The sequence below is a fragment of the Notolepis coatsorum genome (assembly GCF_963971535.1).
Source record: "Notolepis coatsorum genome assembly, chromosome: 4".
NCBI classification, from domain to species: Eukaryota; Metazoa; Chordata; class Actinopteri; order Aulopiformes; family Paralepididae; genus Notolepis; species Notolepis coatsorum.
Window position 1 is genome coordinate 81,821,376 of NC_140168.1, and position 19,918 is coordinate 81,841,293.

The 19,918-nt window shown below is 42.0% G+C and overlaps 1 protein-coding gene across 1 annotated transcript in view; it reads right to left on the minus strand.

Annotated features, from left to right (window-relative positions):
- Nucleotides 1-19,918, minus strand: part of tmem65 (transmembrane protein 65) — a 55,237-nt gene that overhangs the window by 13,426 nt on the left and 21,893 nt on the right. The gene's annotated exons all lie outside the window — the stretch shown is intronic.

A 19,918-nucleotide genomic window follows, 5' to 3' on the forward strand; every position in this document is an offset into this window, starting at 1 on the left:
TTTCAATCTGTGCTGAGGTGCAGGAATCAATGAACCAATGAGTCAATGAGTCCAGACTGAATGAAGAGTCCACTTTATTTGCAGGCTTCAGGGAAAGGGAAAGGGTTATAAAAAGGTCTCCATGGTTCTGCACTGTGTGGCACCAACACACTTCACATCAGTGGAGGCTGCTGACCAAATTTTTAGGTGAAGCACAAATTATTATATTATATTATATATTAAATTATATTTTTTAAACATCCCCAACGCTGTAACACCCCCATTCCTCCCATGTGTCAGGCTCCTCATTCGCTTCCATTCATTTTGGGGACCATGTTTAAATATCATACTTGTCATACTGAAGTATAAACAAACTATACTGCTGTGACGATTTAAATAACACAGACCATTCTGAGTCAATGGTATGCAAAACTGTACATTGGAATATCTAACATGTATTTAACACCTTCCTCTGCACGAGGCCACAGATGGGTTTTTATGTAACACAAGGACAATGAATGAATGAATGAATGAATGAATGAATGAATGAATGAGAGAGACCACGGCGGGTTTATATTAACACAACAGAACTGAATGAGAGAGAGAGACAGAGAGAGACCACGGCGGGTTTATATTAACACAACAGAACTGAATGAGAGAGAGTGTGTGTGTGTGTGTGTGTGTGTGTGTGTGTGTGTGTGTGTGTGTGTGTGTGTGTGTGTGTGTGTGTGTGTGTGTGTGTAATAACAAGTATACTATAATCACAGGTGTATTATGGTGCAGTGCAGGGTCCATGTGTGTGGCTTGTGTCCAATAACAATAGTCCATGTATCTTTTGTGTGTGCGTGTGTTTAAGACTGTGGTCTTTGATAATGAGAATGTTATAGTTCTTCGTTCTACACTGAATGAATGAATGAATGAATGAATGAATGAATGAATGAATGATGAATGAAAACTTTATTTAACAGATTGCAGAATGGGTACAATACAGTACGGCTCAATACACATGTTAAGGGGATGCAGACCAGAGAAAGACTTTCGTCTTGTTTACATCAATTCAGTGCCACATACACACAGTCCTCATATCCCTCCTAGTTACACACAGTCATCATTATCCCTCCCATACAATACGCACAACACAACAGACTAACTCGTCTTGCTCAATACTTGTTTATGAGTTTTAAGAGACAGCACTGTAATCTCTCTCAACCAAAGCTCTGACACCTTGCTATCTGAAACACTGACACCATTATAATATCAACCTAATAATATCAACCTGATAATATTGAAACATTATCAATATAACGTTAGCTACCAACTTTAGCAGGGCTCCTAATAACACAAGATACATTTCACTATGAATTGAAAATGGGGGACCCTGATGTAAACAAGACGAAAGTCTTTATCTGGTCTACTGCATCTCCTTAATAATTATGTGTATTGAGCCGTACTGTATATTGTACCCATTCTGCAATCTGTTAAATAAAGTTTTCATTCATTCATGCCTTTTGAAAAGTGACATGGTCGATGTAGGAGTTATGATGCGGTTTAAATTCGGTTACAGTAAAGGTGCTCCCATAGTCCAGCAGACTGTACACAGAGCAGACTCCGCGGATGTCCGCGCGGCTCTGTGTACAGTCTGCTGGACTATGGGAGCGCCTTAACGTTACACAAACTGACATTCTAAAGCCAAGACACTTACCCATAAAGACGGTATCTCGATCGATCTCATCCATCGTTGAATAGTGCAGCTTCTCCATGTGACGAGTCCGACTCGAGCCGCGTGCATTAATCCCATGGGAAATGTAAACAATATAGCATCGCGAGCCAGCTTGTTGCATCAAATTGATGTTTGGCTTTTGTCTCCCGAGTGAAGTTAGAACTACTACACTTCGGCTGGTCCAGGCTAAGCACTGCAGGCTTTCGTTTGACAACAACTGAGATAAAAAAATATATATATATATCATCAAACAGCAGTCTTTTGTGATCTAATCCAATCGATCCTTCATTTGCGTGAGGATGCTGTCGAAATCCACTATTCTGTTGATGCGTGACACACGTTCCATTTTCGGGACTCCGTCACCCAAGCGATTCACCCAAATAAAGTTTTCATTCATTCATTAATTTGCTGTCTCCTTATAACCGTCTGCTTTTACTCTTAGCTTTTCTTCATAGGAGAATGTGTGAAAAGATTCCTGTATGATCCGATCTACGATGTTTGGAGGAGCATCCATAATTCTTTGCAAAAATAATTTCCTATATTAGCCAGCTACAACAACAAGGAAGTTAGTTAGAACTACACTAGTCTTCAAGTTCAACTGAGATTTAAAAAAATATATATTTATATCATCCAAGTAAACGATGCAGTGCACAACAATAACTGAACAAGTGAATAAAGATATTAAAATATGAATGATTATATTAGGCAAATAAATGTTCTTCTTCAGGCAAACAGATGATGCAACACAACGTTGACTATAGTAGAACACTGACGCCAGTCCAGCTGCAGACTTCCTGGCACCACTTGCAGACAGTCTCTGATTGGATTTTGAAGGTTGTCAATCATTCAACCTCTGTGTAATATTGGATGTCAAGGCTGTCAATCAATCAATCCTCCATTCAGTGGCAAGAGTTTAACTGCACAGACCGTGCTTAGATGAAATTAATAGCCTATTTTGATTCGCTGTTATATATTATTTATTTAACAAAGGGTCACACCTGTGAAGTATTCTTCACGAATAATTAAGGCAATACTGCAGTGCAGGCATGCTCAGAGCTGTCAATTTTGGCCATTTAAAAAAAAAAAAAAATGCACTGGCATTTTTTTACAGAGGAAAACATATATATATAAAAAAAAATAAATAAAAAAAAATATATATATATATATATATATTTTTTTTTTATATAGGTATATGTAAATTAATAATAATTATGAATTATGAGTGAATTTGTGTTTCACGTGTTGTCATAGAGAAACCTCCACTGCTTCACATGGATGGAGTCACTATTGATCCTGGTGGAGGCACCGCAGCATCATGTCACAGCTTTAGATATGGACAAAGAATATATGAGAGAGAGAGAGAGAGACAGAGAGTGTGAGAGAGAGACAGAGAGAAAGAGAGAGAGTTGGAGACAGAGAGTGTGAGAGAGGGACATATGGGCTTGATCCACAAATAATGGATTGCACGGTGCTAATTGCACCCTTACTTACAATTCATTATGATCTCCTGCACGGTGATTGATTGAATGAAAATTGTATTAACAGATTGCAGAATGGGTACAATACAGTACGGCTTAATACACACAATTGTTAAGGGGATGCAGACCAGAGAAAGACTTGTAAGTAAGGGTGCAATTAGCACCGTGCAATACATTCTTTGTGGATCTAGCCCAGAGAGTGTGAGAGAGACAGAGACAGGGAGAGAGACAGAAAGAGAGTTGGAGACAGAGAGTGTGAGAGAGAGACAGAGAGTGTGAGAGAGAGAGACAGAGAGTATGAGAGAGACAGAGAGTGTGAGAGAGACAGAGAGTGTGAGAGAGAGACAGAGACAGAAAGAGAGTTGGAGACAGAGTGTGAGAGAGACAGAGAGACAGGGAGAGAGAGACAGGGAGTGTGTGTGTGTACACTGTATGAAACTGCTGTATTAAAAGAGATTTTAATCTCAATGGGTCTAACTTGATAAAATAAAGGTTAGTAAAATGAAAAGAAATGAGAGGGATCAAGCAAGCGTGCCATACTCCTACTCAAAACAAACAGCAGCTGTCAACAGAACCAGACCTCTGCTATAACTGCTGCCGCTCTGTTCAAAATGTCAAGGGTGTTCCACGCTGAAAGAGACACTATTTTAAGACGGAGGAATTGAAAGCCCCGTCCGAAGTGTAAGCATAAACCCACCCTTGACCCTTGCTAGAGAGTCCAGGAAGAGTTAAAGATCCAGTATAATGGTTTTTTATTCAGTCAGAGATTTCTTATTGTTATGTAATGTTAATGTCAGGAGTGTCTTTTTTTTCAGCTTCAGGTGCATCATTTGATTTGTTATAAGTGTTGTAGGTCACCCTCTGAGGGGGCGTGGCCTTCTGTTCACTAGACACGATAGATTCTTTTTTTGTATCCACTTTTTCTCCTCATTTTCTATTTTTTTCCCATCCCAATTTCATATTTCCAATTCTCCCCTCACCTGTCTTGAATGTTGCTAGACTATGCCTCCCACTGGTCGGCTGTAGTGAGGATAGAAACCTCCGGGGACACGTGACAGCGCAGACTCTCAGTGGGCGAGGAGTAACGCATGGGAGGCTCACGCTGCCCCCGATACTTCCTGTCTCTGCTGTGCAGGCATCACCCAACCGACCTGTAGGAGTCGCTGTCCACAACGTCCAATCCCCACCCATCGACTTCCACCCGCTGACCAAATGAGCCAGTACGACGGCCGGCCCAAGTCGAAGGCAATGCTGAGACTGGGATTCGATACCGGAGTCTCTTGCATTGGTGACGAGCGCAATCTCCGCTACGCCACCCAGCCGCCCGACACGATAGATTCTTAACTCAAAATCAAATCACATTTATTTGTAAGGCCCGACAACACACGTTAATGTCCCCATGGGCCGGACACGTCTTCTTTAAACAATTCAATAAGAAACATAACAATAAATCAAGAACAAAAACTAAAAACACCATAAAATCCAAAATAAATTTAAAATAAATGAATGCAACACTCACAGACATACCTCACGCGAAAGTAAGGAAAAACTCACAAAAAATCTAGCAATAGGAAAAAACACCACAGGCAATGTGGAGGGGAGAAACCTTAGAAAAACTTTTTTACCTAAAGTTAAACCCAAAATGAATGACAAGATTGCTATGTGTGACCGATCGGATGTTACTCCTCTGCGTTGTGTTTAACTCATTCAGCGCCGGGCCTTGACCTAATTAGGGCTAGCACGCCAGTGCTTTAATCAATGGGAGGACGGGGAAATTTGCGAGTGCTTATAATATATCTTAAATTATGGCTATGGGTCTAATACACCCATCGCTTATCAATGACTTGCTTGCAGTCAACATGTACGAAACGGATTGTTTTTTCATCTGTACATTTCCGTTTTATACCGTTTTGAAGACGAGTATAGTTTGAGATTTCTAGTAATTCCAGAGAAATACGCGATAATAGCCCTTTAGTGGAATACAACACACGTTGTAATTTTTCGGCTGATTTATGAATCATTTTCAAATAAACACTAGATTATCGATAATATATGTCCTTATGCATGATACAAAAGCGGGCTGAAAATCGCTTATCCGTGCCTTGCTCAGCTCCAACGGCAGGCACACACACACACACAGACATGTTGTGATCGCTATGAAAAAAACATCTGATTAATCCAAGACTAGTAACATAGAGTCCTTACCTCACATCAGATGTTCTGCAAAAAGATTAATCCAATTCCTGATCGCCATTCCAAATATCGATTGCGTCCATTGATCCAACGTTATAGTCCAAAACACATAATCCACGCTGCTCCCAGTCCCCCCAGTCAACATGGTACAACGATACTGCATGCCCGAGAAGCAAAACCCGGATCGGACTTCTTTTTTTATGCACATCCCCAGCCAATCCAATCTAATGATGTGCAATACCATCCGGGAGACGATAGGTGGCGGTGTTTACCCTTTTGCGAGCTCAGACCCATTCCCAACGATAACATCAGGTTGGATGGATGAAAATGAATGGATATCGCTAATAAAAGAAATAACGATTAAAACCCGACTATACTCGTGATTGGCGCTCAAGCGTCGGCGAGTTAACCCGACTATACTCGTGGTTGGCGTCCAATGAGTTAAATGTCGATGCCCGAGGGAGTTTCGAACACGTGTCTGCCGCACAGCATAGACCGCTATACCAAGAGGTGAATTCACTTCTTGGTAACGTATCTATGTGTCTTTTAAGGGGACGTGAGTTTAACTCGCAGTACCGCTTACTGCCACAGTCACTTCACAACACACGTCCATCGTGACTGTGGATATTACTCACGGACCTCCGTTACATATAATGCTATTGGTGGATCTCCAGTTATATTTGATCTGCAACGTCTAGTCTGAACGTTTCTTTCAAATTTCATTCGACAGTACAGGCACACACTGCTAGATGTACAATAATTATCGTATTTGTACGATAAAAGCAGCTCGCTCGTTGTTACAGGCACAGAAACAGCCCACTGAGAACAGTACTGAAACAGAGGTACAGAGGCTGCTAGAATGCATAATCTGAACGTTTTCTTCAGCAAAAACCTCAAAGATATGCTTAGTTCAGTATAACTGTGTATTGCTGTGAGTGTGAGTGTGTGTGTGTGTGTATGTGTGTATGTGTGTGTCAGACTATATCCAGTAATTAAATAATTAAACAGCAGCATGAATCCAGTTGGCCACGGTGTGTAATTAGTCGCCACCAGATGTGGCTCACAGAGAACGGTCACAGAACAGACGGCTTGCCTGCAAAGTGGAGAGCTGGTACAGGGCTTTTTCTGGGATTACTGCGAGTCATCCAAGTAGGAACACATTTGAACTCTCTGAGGTGTACGTTTTCTTCCCCACAGGTTTCCTCAGAATTCTATTTTGGAATTTCAGAGGTCGTTGGGCTTCAATGAAATTTTGTTTGAAAAAAACAATGTTGATTTATTTTACACATAATCTCGCACACGTAAAAAAAACGGTTTTGCACGCATTCATTTAGTTTGAGTTATTGAGAGTAAATGAGTTTGAATATGGCCACCAGTGATTGAATCCTTGTGTTGTGTTCATTAAAGCTCCATGAAATTATAAGGTAGCAGTCCCTATGAGACAAGGTATTGCTATTCTTTCATTCTACATCATTTCATAGAGCTGTAACACAACACAAGGATCCAATGTCCCCGATGACATCACTGGTGGCCATATTCAAACTCATTAACTCTCAATAACTGTCAAACTAAATGAATGTGTGCAAAACCGTTTAGAGTTTTTGGAATGTGTGTGAGATAATGATTATGTGCAAAATAAATCAACATTACTTTTACCCCTTTAACTAAATGTTTATGAAGAATCAAGAATCAAGAGGTTTATTTGTCACATACATACCAGGGCATACAGTGAAATGCGGGTGGTCATGCCCGAATTGATTGTGCAAAATGCAATAATAAAATAGGCATAGAAAAAAATCAAATGGTGCCGCCTGGTGTAATTAAAGAGTCACAAGACCCACATTGCCATCTTCTCAAATATCTTCTCAGATGAAATGTGTCCATGGTCTATTATGTATTAAGTTAATTATGGGGGTCCTTGAGAGCCAGTGGGCTCAGCAACCACTGTTTGGACACCGTTCTATTCTATACATCAATTTGGCTGGTGGAAACAAATGAGGCAAAACAAACTCTCAGTCTCAAGTGATTGGTCAAATGTTGAATCTGCCAATCGCAGTCATCATTAATAAACAAAATGTGTCCTGCTACGTTTGGCTCTATTGCCCCCCCCCCCCCCCCCCCACACCCCCACACCCACACACGAGAAACTGTGTGTAGCCTAATTAGGCAGCACCAAATGTGCGTTCTGAAACCCAGCCCAACAGAGATGGGGAGTCGGCTGCCATCAGTTCACCTCATCAAGAAACACACAATATAGGAGCAGTCTCTTTTCTTAATAGCTCAACATACTGGAACTAGTTTGAATTAATTTATTAATTTGTATATTTATTTATTGTTCATTTATTTTGGTACTTATTGCTTACTTACTTACAAAAGTAGTCCCAGGTCAATGACTAAAAACTATTTATTCTTTGTCTTTTGGTAGGTATCAAATACCGTAAATGATTGGGCTCAGGGAATGTGTGAGCTTCCACGCTAACGTATGGTTTAGTTTTTACTTAATAACGAACGCAAGATACTAAAACAAGCAAGCTAGCTGGCCGGTAAAAATAAGGGGACATATTTTCTTTGGAGACAAAACGATATTCGCATAAACTAATCGTTTTTCTTTTTACAATTTAACGACTATTCAAATATTCGGAAAATCGATGCCCATCCATAGTTGACGCCATATGATCTTCGTTCCCCTGCATTGACCCCTTCTGATAAGACACAGAAAAGAATAATGGCTAACTTCGCATTAATCATGTTCTTTGTACATCTGTAGCTGCCCTGGGCCCTCATTTATTTTATTTTTTTTATATTTTTTTTTATTATTGCAAAACAAAAATTATTAAACGTCAGTACTCAACACATAATGCATAATGAAACTAACAGTCAAGGTGGTTAAAATTACATGCAAGTACAGAAACAAGATTTAAAAAAAAAGTCTATAATAACATTTTAACCGTATACAGTGTATATGTATATCCAGCGAAATTACAATTATATAAATGTTTATATAGAACATACCCCTAATACCTATTTTCTAAAACCCTACACATATGCTCCAGCTCGAACCCCCCCCCTCCCGGACCCCTCCTTGGATAGTACCTCCATTATCCCTCACTCCTAACCAGACACTACCATTATAAGCTAGCTTTTATTCTCTCCACCACTTCTACCCACATTGACATTTTGGATTCGTTGAGACCCAGAATTCTTGCTGTAGATATTTCTTGATATATCACATCGAGATATGTAAGAGACCAAACTTTCCGGCACATTTTTTCCGGTTGAAACCAGCGTGATGCGATCAGTTTTTTAGCTACTGTGATACCCGATAAGACCAATCTCTTTAGCTGTGGATTTACTGCAAACTCAAAAACATCATTTAAAAGCAATACAGAGGGGTGTACTGGTATATTCCAAGATACGAGTTTTGATAATTGATGGGTCACATCTTTCCAGAATGCCTTAACTGGTGGGCAGTCCCAATACATGTGCATAAATGTCCCTTCGTCTCCATTTGTACATAGGGAGCATTTTGAGTCTTGTTTCAGGCCCATTCTGTTCAGTCTTATAGGAGTCAAGTATGTCCTGTGAATATAGTTAAGATTGATTTGTTGATGGTCCGGGTTCCATGCTTCTTGCCAATCAAAGTCACTTTCCAGGTCTGGAATATCCCTCCTCCAGACAGTGTCTAGTTGAAGGGTTTCATACGAGGACGTTAGTAATTGATAATAAAAACCTGATACAAAACCTCCCAATGTTTCTCTTTCATAGAAAAATTTGTGGTATCTGTGGTGTTCAACTGGTATGTGTAATGGAACACCGTGAGACCTCAAACATAGGCGTAACTGTATGTAAAAAAGCCATGTGGACTCGGTGAGGTTAAACTTTGTGCATATTTCTCCATAACTACAGAAGCCCTGGTTATTAAAAATATCCCCTAATGAGTGTATGCCTTGCTCTTCCCATATAGGGAATCTTATAGGACGTTTTCCCATTAAGAGTGCATTGTTATTGAATATGGGAGTGTGATTATGCCATTTTTGAGGGTTAGGATATTTTTTTTGTGTTTCCCGCCATGTTCTGATTGCATGGGTAATTATGGGTCCAAATTCCCGCTCACAGTGCTTGATTGAAAGTTTAGTGTGTGCCATGTCCTTCAGTCTCTGTGGGGCTACTATGTTTTCTTCCAATCCTCTCCAAGATACCAAAGCCTGGGGATCAAACCATATTGTCAATGGTCTTAATGTGAAAGCCTTAAAATATTGTAAAAAATCTGGAACTGCCATGCCACCGTCTGCTTTATTTCTCTGTGCGGTGGATCTTTTTATGCGAGGTGGTTTGTTATTCCAAATAAATTTGTATGTGGAGGATTGTAATCTTTTCCAGTAGCCCTCTGGAGGAGGTAACGGTAGCATTGAGCTGATGAAGTTGATTCTTGGTAATACATCCATCTTAACTATTGATACCCTTGCCTGTACTGAGTTTTTAAGTTTTGCCCACCTGTCCAGGTCGTCTTTGATTTTGTTCTGTATTTTTGTGTAATTGTGCTTCACCGTTTGTCTTATGGTGGGAAATATTTCCACACCCAAGCATCTAAAATGTTTAACCATGGGTATCGCACCTGGGAGGGTTGTGTCTTTTTTTGCACGGATGTTAAGAGGAAGGAAAGCCGACTTTGGCCAATTTATTTTAAATAAATTGGGCCCTCATTTATCAATTGTGCGTATGCACAGATATGTGCGTAAACCGTGAGAATGATAATTTCTAAGCAAAGTGTGGGACTTATCAACTTGAACGTGTGCTTGACATTGTGCGTATATCTACGCACAGCTCAGACCGTGCGTACCTGGCGCCCAGCGGTAGAATATGAAGACTACAACACGGAAATAAGCTTTCGTGCATTAGTTTCAACACTGGCGTGTTCGGTATGACCCGTAATTCATTATAGTTCATTGTAAAATAGAGGCATTAGTGTAATTATTGTCAAACCCTATAAATAGCATTTGGAATAAGTCTTTCCAAATGAATGCATCTTATTTATTTATCGTTGCATTTGGCTGATAAGTCATTGCCGGTGACCGGGAGGAACGCATTAAATTGTAATGTTATTACTGGGGTATCTGTAATAAAAATATCACTTAAATGCAGGGGATCGGGGCTATTTACTGAAGCCTGATGGCTGATGACTCCTCTGATCAACCCCAACAGGAGCGCATCTACAACCGGGCACACTCACGCACAAGAGGAGTGTGCAATTTGCCTAAGGGTTTGCCACATAGTCATGGCTTGCAGTGTGCTCCATAATCTGGCCATCAGAAATGGCATCCCGCTGCTGGAACCCCCAAGACCTGACGCATGTCAGACGTGGAACAGCCACCTCCAAAACGCCACAGCAATACAGACAAGAGCTCATAGAGCAGTTTTATGTAAATCTACCCATGCAAGATATTCAGGGATTAAAGCAAAAAACCTCCACTGTAGATTTTTTATTTAATAGCGTTAGTGTTTTAAGGGAACTCGATTATTTTGAACATCTTTTCTATTGCCAGTTTGCTTTTACGTAATATCAATGATGTTTTCAATTCATTAAATAAAACTGAACTTTTTGCAAGGGACTGACTGTCATACAAATAATCAACCATCTACATACTGTAACTTTTCAGTGCACATTTTTATTTACATTGTGACAACACAGTCTATTTGTGCGCTCCCGCACAGACGGCGTAGGCTAGATGGCAGTGAGATTCATTGTTCTTGTATGCTCTCGTATTATTGTTATAGTATAGGCTATTGTCAAGAAAGGAAGTACATTATTTTCAATCGTGGCTTTAATTCGTAGCCGAGAAGCAGTTTCCTATAGCAGCTTCTAATCCCGATCCGTCTCAGCCACATGCATAACTGTCCGAGACCGGCTATGGAAACAAATCATAGACTACTGTAAATAAAATAACCTATAACATTATAAAGGATATAGGCTATAGCAGGGGTTCCCAACCTTTCTTCCCCAGAGCCCCACGATTCCTTGGAGACATAGGAATATGATATGATAAAGGCTACTGGTCAGCGAGGAGATAGCCCACAGCGGATAGCCATTTGAGAATAGGCTATTATTATGGCCAAACAAGGGCCTATAGCCTATACATATTATTTAATGTTTTCATAAGCATAAAGATACAAGGACAACAGTTAGATTAACGATCAAGTTAGTTTACTGTATGCAGGCTTCGCAGGGCTCTGTGTCTGTGCCATGCGTTATATATAGGGATGGGTACCTTTCACATTTGAACCGATACGGTACCGGTACCCAACGGTACCTTTTTTCGGTACTTTTTAGTCTCAAAAAATTAAATTGACCTGTCGTAAAAAAAAATATATCCAAACTTCAAATAACTACAATTTCTACAGTTTTCGGCTTGCCATTGCTCCGACTGCTTTGTTGTTGAATCAAGTCAAATCCTAGGTAAGCATATATTGTGCGTGTGAACGTTGACATGAAAAGAAAAAAGGTAAAAAATTTTTTTTTTTCTTTTTTGGTATCTCACTTGAATCGATACTCGGTTGTACCGACGTGTTTCGGTTCGGTACCTCAAAAGTACCGAATTCGGTACCCATCCCTAGTTATATATGCGCAAATTACTGTTCCATAATGTAGGCTATGCTATATAATTTATATAGGCTACCTACTACCGACATCAAAATAGATTGTATGCCTCTACAAATCATATTATACCCGGTAGCCAATCAAACTTTAAAAGAACGAAACGAAAAAAGGCATTCATATTCCAGCATTGTTATTATGACACCAACGCCAAACAGGTTAACGGCCTTTGTTAGTATTTTGCGCTGCCCAGGCAACAATGGTCTTTAGGGAGTCGTTGATATCCAACATCACCGTGTATAAGTCCGTCAGCCTGTCGCGTATTTCTCCCGTAACACGCGTTGCGTCTTCTTGGTTCGACAGTGCGTTAAATTAGTTGGTTAGACCTCCGTGATCAATCTCACTCTGTGAAGTTTCTCAGAGTTCGCTCGGCTTAGTCCATTTTTCCACATCCCATGGGGGTGTTTCATTACCATTATGGATAATCATGCACGAGCATAGACGGTAAGAACAAATCGTATTTATCAACACGGAGTGTGCGTAGGACCCGTGTACGCACATGTGATAAATCCCGATTTTTCTGTGCGTAGAGACATTCTAAATTCCGTGCTTAGGAACAAAAATAGAACACTTTATACGCATTATTGACAAATGAGGGCCCTGGACTCTAAAGTTGTGAGGAGTCAACAGTAAATCCCGATGGTGTTTTGCAAGGATGTTTGCACCTAGAATCAAGTTTCAAGTTTCTTTAATAGTTGTCATACAGAAGTACAGAATACTTTTATACAAAATGCTTCTTTCTGTTACGCTCCAGAGACTGTGCTAGACAAAAGATACGTATAAAATAAAATAAAATAGTATAGCATGTAAAAATAGAAGTAAAAATAGAAGTCACGTACGTAGACAGTGTTCAGTATATACATATGTACAATGTTCGATGCAGAATAGAGTAACTGAGTTACCATAGAATATACAATATACTATGCAATATACTAATATACAATACTATATAGTGCAAAGCAGAAATGGGATGAGGTACAATTTACAGTAAGGTGTACTGAGGTATGGGTTGTAGTGCAAATCCTTTACCAATAAATATAAAGTGTCTAGGTGTTCTAAAGTGTGGAGAGTGGGTGCTGCAGTGTGTTGTTTGTTTAAAGTGAGTGTGTGTGTATGGATGTGTGTGTTGTGTTGTGAGTGCATTTGATGGTTGTTGCATAGTGTTATTGTTCGTTGAGCAACCTGGTGGCCTGGGGATAGAAGCTTCTTCTGAGTCTTTCTGTGCTTGCCATGAGACTCCGGTATCGCTTGCCTGACCGCAGCAGTTCAAAGAGGCAGTTGTTTGGGTGGCTGGAGTCCTTAATAATTCTCTTAGCCTTACCCCTGCACAAAATAATAATTATTATATTAGATTGTGAAAAAAAACAGGCCCCGGTGGGCGGTCGTTAGTGGTTAACATACCGTTGTATTCGTTCGGTACACTACACAGCCGTTCGGTACGGTACGGTACACACTGAAACTTGTTCGGTTCGGTACGGATACGTGTACCTTTACACCCCTAGTTAGCAGTGTCAGACTCTTTTCCTCCTCCTCAAATGGAGGATTGCGTTCAAATGGGTTTTTGCAAAGTTCAACTCTTAACAGCTTAATTACTCTGTCATTGAGAAAGAAGCACTTTAACCCTTTCACCTTCTGTAGTGTGGTTGTGAAAGGGTGGTAGTGAAAGGGTTAACATTCTGTATTGTTGCAGTGAAAGGGTTAACCCTGTGGTAGTGAAAGGGTTAACAGGCTTGCATAGTCTCCTTTCTCTTATTCTTAAATGTTACTTGTCCTTTTGGACAAGTTATGTTTTTGTAGGTTTCTATTGATTTTTGCTAGCGGGCAGTCCGGTAGAGAGAGAGGAGGATGAATGGGAGATAGACCGGGGAAGACATTTGGCAAAGACCACCGGGTCCGGGAGTGAACCCGGGTCGGCCGTGTTGCACCGTAGTGCTGTATGCGGTGCGCCACTCAGGCGCCCCTCCTTAACTCTTATTCTATGGGACGACTCTCATCTCAACTGACAGAATAAAACTGACACCCCTCCCCTCTCACAGCGTGAAAGACAGTTCTAACTTCTCTCTCTGTCTCCTGAAGTGGATGAGAGAGAAGTCAAAGAGTCATTCTGTGACCACAGCGTGAAAGAGAACTCTCTCTACTTTAAAACAGTTCCATCTCTCTCTACTCTAAAGCGCTCTACTCTAGAGCAGTTTGAAACAGCTTGCCTGTCGAGCGGGAACTGGAGGGAAATTATTTCAAGTTGTCTATTTAATTTTCAAATTGTTTGAAAAATGGGAACCACCCTAAAAGTACCTCCTATCAAATAATCTCACTGCTTTAATCTTAAAATGCCAATAACCACCCTAAAAGCACCTCTTATCAAATAATCTCACTGCTTTAATCTTAAAATGCCAATAACCACCCTAAAAGCACCTCTTATCAAATAATCTCACTGCTTTAATCTTAAAATGCCAATAACCACCCTAAAAGCACCTAAAAATATAAAATAATCTCACTGCTTTAATCTTAAAATGCCAATAACCACCCTAAAAGCACCTAAAAATATAAAATAATCTATCTGCAACTGCAGTCCCAGTGGAAACGATTCAAAATCGATTCATCTCTACCGCACATTCCGCACGCTTCCCAATTGTAAGCAGATTTCAGAATTATGCTGGAGACATGTTGGAGGGCAAAATATAATTATGTTTAATATATTGTGAATAATCTAATAAACATTTTTCAAAATAATTGCAATTATATTCCCCCTCCCAAATGGCTACCTCCCAACTGGGAATTTCCTACTTTGCATGCAACTCTACATTACATTCACGAGTGCCTGAAGTATGGAGACACCATGAGTAGGGCTGGGTTAAAAAAATCGATTTCCCGATTCTGAATCGATCTTCATTTGAATGAGCGATTATCGATTCATAAAACATGTATAATAAAAAAGATTTCGTTATGCCATTTCCCTTCCTGGTCATCTCGTGTCCAGATCTCAGGCAACGTGTTTGAATCTAAAAAGATGGATCAAGTGAAAGCATCACTCAAGTCACCGCCAGGTGCAAAGGCAGATGTCTGGTTGCATTTTGGATTTAAAAAACATGACGACAGAGAAGAGCTGGACAAAAGCAAAGCCATGTAAGCTGTGCAAAGTGGAGGTGAAATATTGTGGAAATACAAAAAAATCTATGAAACCAAACCACTTACTGAGACATCACCCAGACGTGACATATGCAAAAGCCAATGTTCCAATAAAAAGTACATTCATATAACTGCTTGAGAGTCAATTCTTAATGTAAACATTGATATTTTAACAATGCAACATGTTAGAGGGTTCCTTGAACCATGTATAGCATTGAATAGAATCTAATCGGATCGAAAATCGAATCGATTCGGGACCTTGTGAATCGGAATCTAATTGTTGAAATCAGTGGCGATACCCAGCCCTAATCATGAGCTAGTGCTGTGTTAAAGGGAGCGATTGGTAATGCACACAGACACAATTAGGTTTTCACTATGCTTGTAAGGACATTGTATTGACTTACATTCATCCCCTTGCCCCTCACCCTGATCACAACTCAAAATATTGTCATTAAAGGCAGTTTGTCAAGAGTGGGTTTTCACATCTATAGTTAAACACACAGTTCAGTCACTGTGCAGAGTGCAGGGTCTCAGGCACTGGGCTTCTATTACCACAAGCCTGAGGGGGAACCAGATCAAATACCCATCTTGAGATTCTAGCATTCTAGACGAGAGAGAGAGAGCAAAAAAATTAGGAGAATGAGAAAGAGAATGTGAGATGGAGTGAGACAGAAAGAGGGAGAGTGAGAATGTAAAACAGAGTTCCTGAGATATTACAGATTACATTACCTTTACGTTTACATTTTGTCATTTAGCTGACACTTTTATCCAAAGCGACTCAAGTCAGCAGGAAGGGTACAACTCTGGCAACTAATGTTCGCCAAACAGTGTTGAACGTCAGTGCTACACTCTGAGTGCATAGTGGCATTATTAGCATGATACGTAGTAGTATAGGGATAGATCTTGAGGGTGTGTAGTAAGAGACCAATGACCAGAGGTACTACAAGGGAGCCATTCCCCTCGCTGCCAGGTCAAGGACCTTGAAGCCGAATCGCATGGCAATGGGAAGCCAGTTACAGCTCTCTGAGAAGTGGGGTGACATATGCTGACTTTGGTAGATTGGAGAGAGTGTGATCAAGAGAGTGTGATCAAGAGAGGAAGAGTGTGAGAGAAAGAAAATAATAAGCAGAAAAACAAAAGGTGTGAGAGAGAGTGTGATCAAGAGAGTGTGAGAGCGAGAAAGAGAGAGAGAGAGACACACACACACAGACAGACAGAGTGGGGGGATTGACAATAAAAGTCAGAGAAAGAAAGCAGAAGAAGAAGTGAGAGAACGCCAGAGAGAAGTAGCAGAGCTGTGTGCTGACTTGCTGACAGCCAAGGCGCTTCCCGCTGAATGAACGACAGCAAAGTCTGGATCAGAGAGGACTCGGATTACCTTCCTGTGATTAATTGAAGTTGATGAGGTTATAACCTATAGCTACATGTTCTGCTGAGGAAGTCCCACCTATAGGCTATCCATTATTTTAGTGATCGGGTATTCTACCCATTATTCATCGATTAATCTGTAATCGGATGAGAAAGAACTTTTGCTTTAAAACACAATAGTAAATAAATATACAAAAGAGAAAATAAGACCGGTCTCCTCCTTATTAGAATTTTGAGAATCAAATTTGCATTTTATTGAGCAACTTAGATAAATTAACATAATAAATAGCCACCATATTGATGGCTGGGGGGGGGGGATCAATACAGCAATATATCGCAATGACAAGACAATCCCATTTTGCTGCAATAACATGATTGGAGGGCGGCCGGGTAGCGCAGCGGACTAAGCGTCTGTCTACCACCACAGAGCCAGTGGGATCGAATCCGGCTGTGGTGCCTCCGGGTTGGCCGACCGTCCATACTAACACAATTGGCAGTGTTAGCGGGTGGGAAGCCGGCGTGGGTGGGTCCTGGTCGTTGGAAACAGCGACTCCTACAGTTCGGTCGGGGCGCCTGCACAGCAAGGGAAGGATCTAGGAGAGGTGGTGTGACCTTCCACACGTTACACTCCCCCAGTGAGAGTCCGCACTGCCAGGTGAAAAGAAGTGGTGGGCTGGGTACAAATGTGTCGGAGGAAGCATGTGATAGTCTCCGCCCTCCCAGACCGACGGTAGGGGGTAGAGTACGCAACGACCAGGAAGGGGATTGGGAATTAGCATAACGACTAACATTGGGATGGGAGAAAAACGGAAAAAGGGGGAAAAAGATAATAAAAAAATTAATAACATAATTGGAATGAGGTGACCAGACTGAAAACTTATTAGATGAAACAGGTATATTTTTTACTGCAGATGTTTTTCGTTGGAGACATAATTTGCAATTGAAAAAAAGTTTTTCTAAAGATGGTATGTGTGCTCTAGTACCTTTCTTTTTGATGACTATATGGTCCAAGTAGCATCGGTCCTCATCTGAACAGGTTTAGTGCCTGAACTCTCTCAAGCACAAGTTTTAGTGCGTTTACTAATCAGCAGACTATTTTAGATTACCCCTGACCATTTAAATGTTTAAAGTAAACCTTTGCACTGTTTACCCATTTAAAAAATGTGAACGTTACGGTTATAAACCATAGAACTATATAGAAGAAATTATTGTATTTGACCTAGTCTTGTTCTTTTTTCCTTCCTGTGCCTGGTGCATTCTGGGTGCTGCTGCCCTATGAAATTGGTGTGTGTGGGGGGGGGGGGGGGGGGGGGACTGAATGTTGTCTTCCCCTAGTGTGCAATGATTGCTTCTGCCAGACCCTTCTCATGCACTAAAATGTGGAAGTGTGGAAATAGGTCTGGCAATGTGAGACTATATTTCATTTATTTATGTTTTTTTTCTTTTTTATATTATTCAACTACAATGTCTAATATTAATCATAATTCACACATCTCGCCATTATTTAATTGAATTGCCATTTGAATCCCTCAGTTAAGTTGTAGCGCAGTAGTACAAGCTAATGTGCAACCATGGCGACATGACTCCTAGAGTCCCTCTAATAGGGTTGAAGTACACAGTCAAGCTATAGGTCCAGTAACTACACTGGCTCACCAGGTGTATCTCAACGCAATGCAAACAGTTAATAATAAGCCATGATGGGGGGTGCAGGTATGTCCACCAGCTAGTCCCCTTCCAAACAGGTGAGCTGCAGTCAACTTTAAAAGCCGTCTCAAAAGGCCTTTCCACACGCCACCAAAACAACTCCATAAACAAAATGGATAGAGAAGACGAAAAAGAGGGCAAGGCAAGGATTTGATCCCGTCTGACATGAGATGTTAAAATGAATATATTCATTTTGTCAACTCGTCTAGAGATCAGTAGCTTCCACGACTTGTCAAGGACTCCGGAATTCCATAACTTATCTTATCTAGGTGGAAATGCTGTCTGTAGTGTACGTTTTGCACAGGGTCTGTGGAAAGAGTGGTGAGGGCAGGGGGGTGTCAGGGTGGAAGGAGTGGTGGAGGAGGGTGAGGGCAGGGGGGTGTCAGGGTGGAAGGAGTGGTGGAGGAGGGTGAGGGCAGGGGGGTGTCAGGGTGGAAGGAGTGGTGGAGTATAGGGTGAGGGCAGGGAGGTGTCAGGGTGGAAGGAGTGGTGGAGGAGGGTGAGGGCAGGGGGGTGTCAGGGTGGAAGGAGTGGTGGAGTATAGGGTGAGGGCAGGGGGGTGTCAGGGTGGAAGGAGTGGTGGAGGAGGGTGAGGGCAGGGGGGTGTCAGGGTGGAAGGAGTGGTGGAGGAGGGTGAGGGCAGGGGGGTGTCAGGGTGGAAGGAGTGGTGGAGTATAGGGTGAGGGCAGGGGGGTGTCAGGGTGGAAGGAGTGGTGGAGTATAGGGTGGGGGCAGGGGGGTGTCAGGGTGGAAGGAGTGGTGGAGGAGGGTGAGGGCAGGGGGGTGTCAGGGTGGAAGGAGTGGTGGAGTATAGGGTGAGGGCAGGGGGGTGTCAGGGTGGAAGGAGTGGTGGAGGAGGGTGAGGGCAGGGGGGTGTCAGGGTGGAAGGAGTGGTGGAGTATAGGGTGAGGGCAGGGGGGTGTCAGGGTGGAAGGAGTGGTGGAGTATAGGGTGAGGGCAGGGGGGTGTCAGGGTGGAAGGAGTGGTGGAGTATAGGGTGAGGGCAGGGGGGTGTCAGGGTGGAAGGAGTGGTGGAGTATAGGGTGAGGGCAGGGAGGTGTCAGGGTGGAAGGAGTGGTGGAGTATAGGGTGAGGGCAGGGAGGTGTCAGGGTGGAAGGAGTGGTGGAGTATAGGGTGAGGGCAGGGGGGTGTCAGGGTGGAAGGAGTGGTGGAGTATAGGGTGAGGGCAGGGAGGTGTCAGGGTGGAAGGAGTGGTGGAGTATAGGGTGAGGGCAGGGAGGTGTCAGGGTGGAAGGAGTGGTGGAGTATAGGGTGAGGGCAGGGGGGTGTCAGGGTGGAAGGAGTGGTGGAGTATAGGGTGAGGGCAGGGGGGTGTCAGGGTGGAAGGAGTGGTGGAGTATAGGGTGAGGGCAGGGGGGTGTCAGGGTGGAAGGAGTGGTGGAGTATAGGGTGAGGGCAGGGGGGGTGTGTGTCTCCTGTAAGGGCAGACTTCCCCCAGGCCTATGTAGGACAGTCTGGAGCCTCTGAAAGTAAACAACACTACTGGAGCTCACTAATTAGCTTAATTATCCTCCCGTTCAAACACACACTTAATTAATTCACTTGACGCTTTCTATTTATCTTCCTGTTGTTGTTTCTGAAACAACAACAACAACAACAACAACAACAACAACAACAACAACAACAACTTAACTGAGGTAAATAGGTCGGGGAAATGTTTTCCAAGAACCTCACAA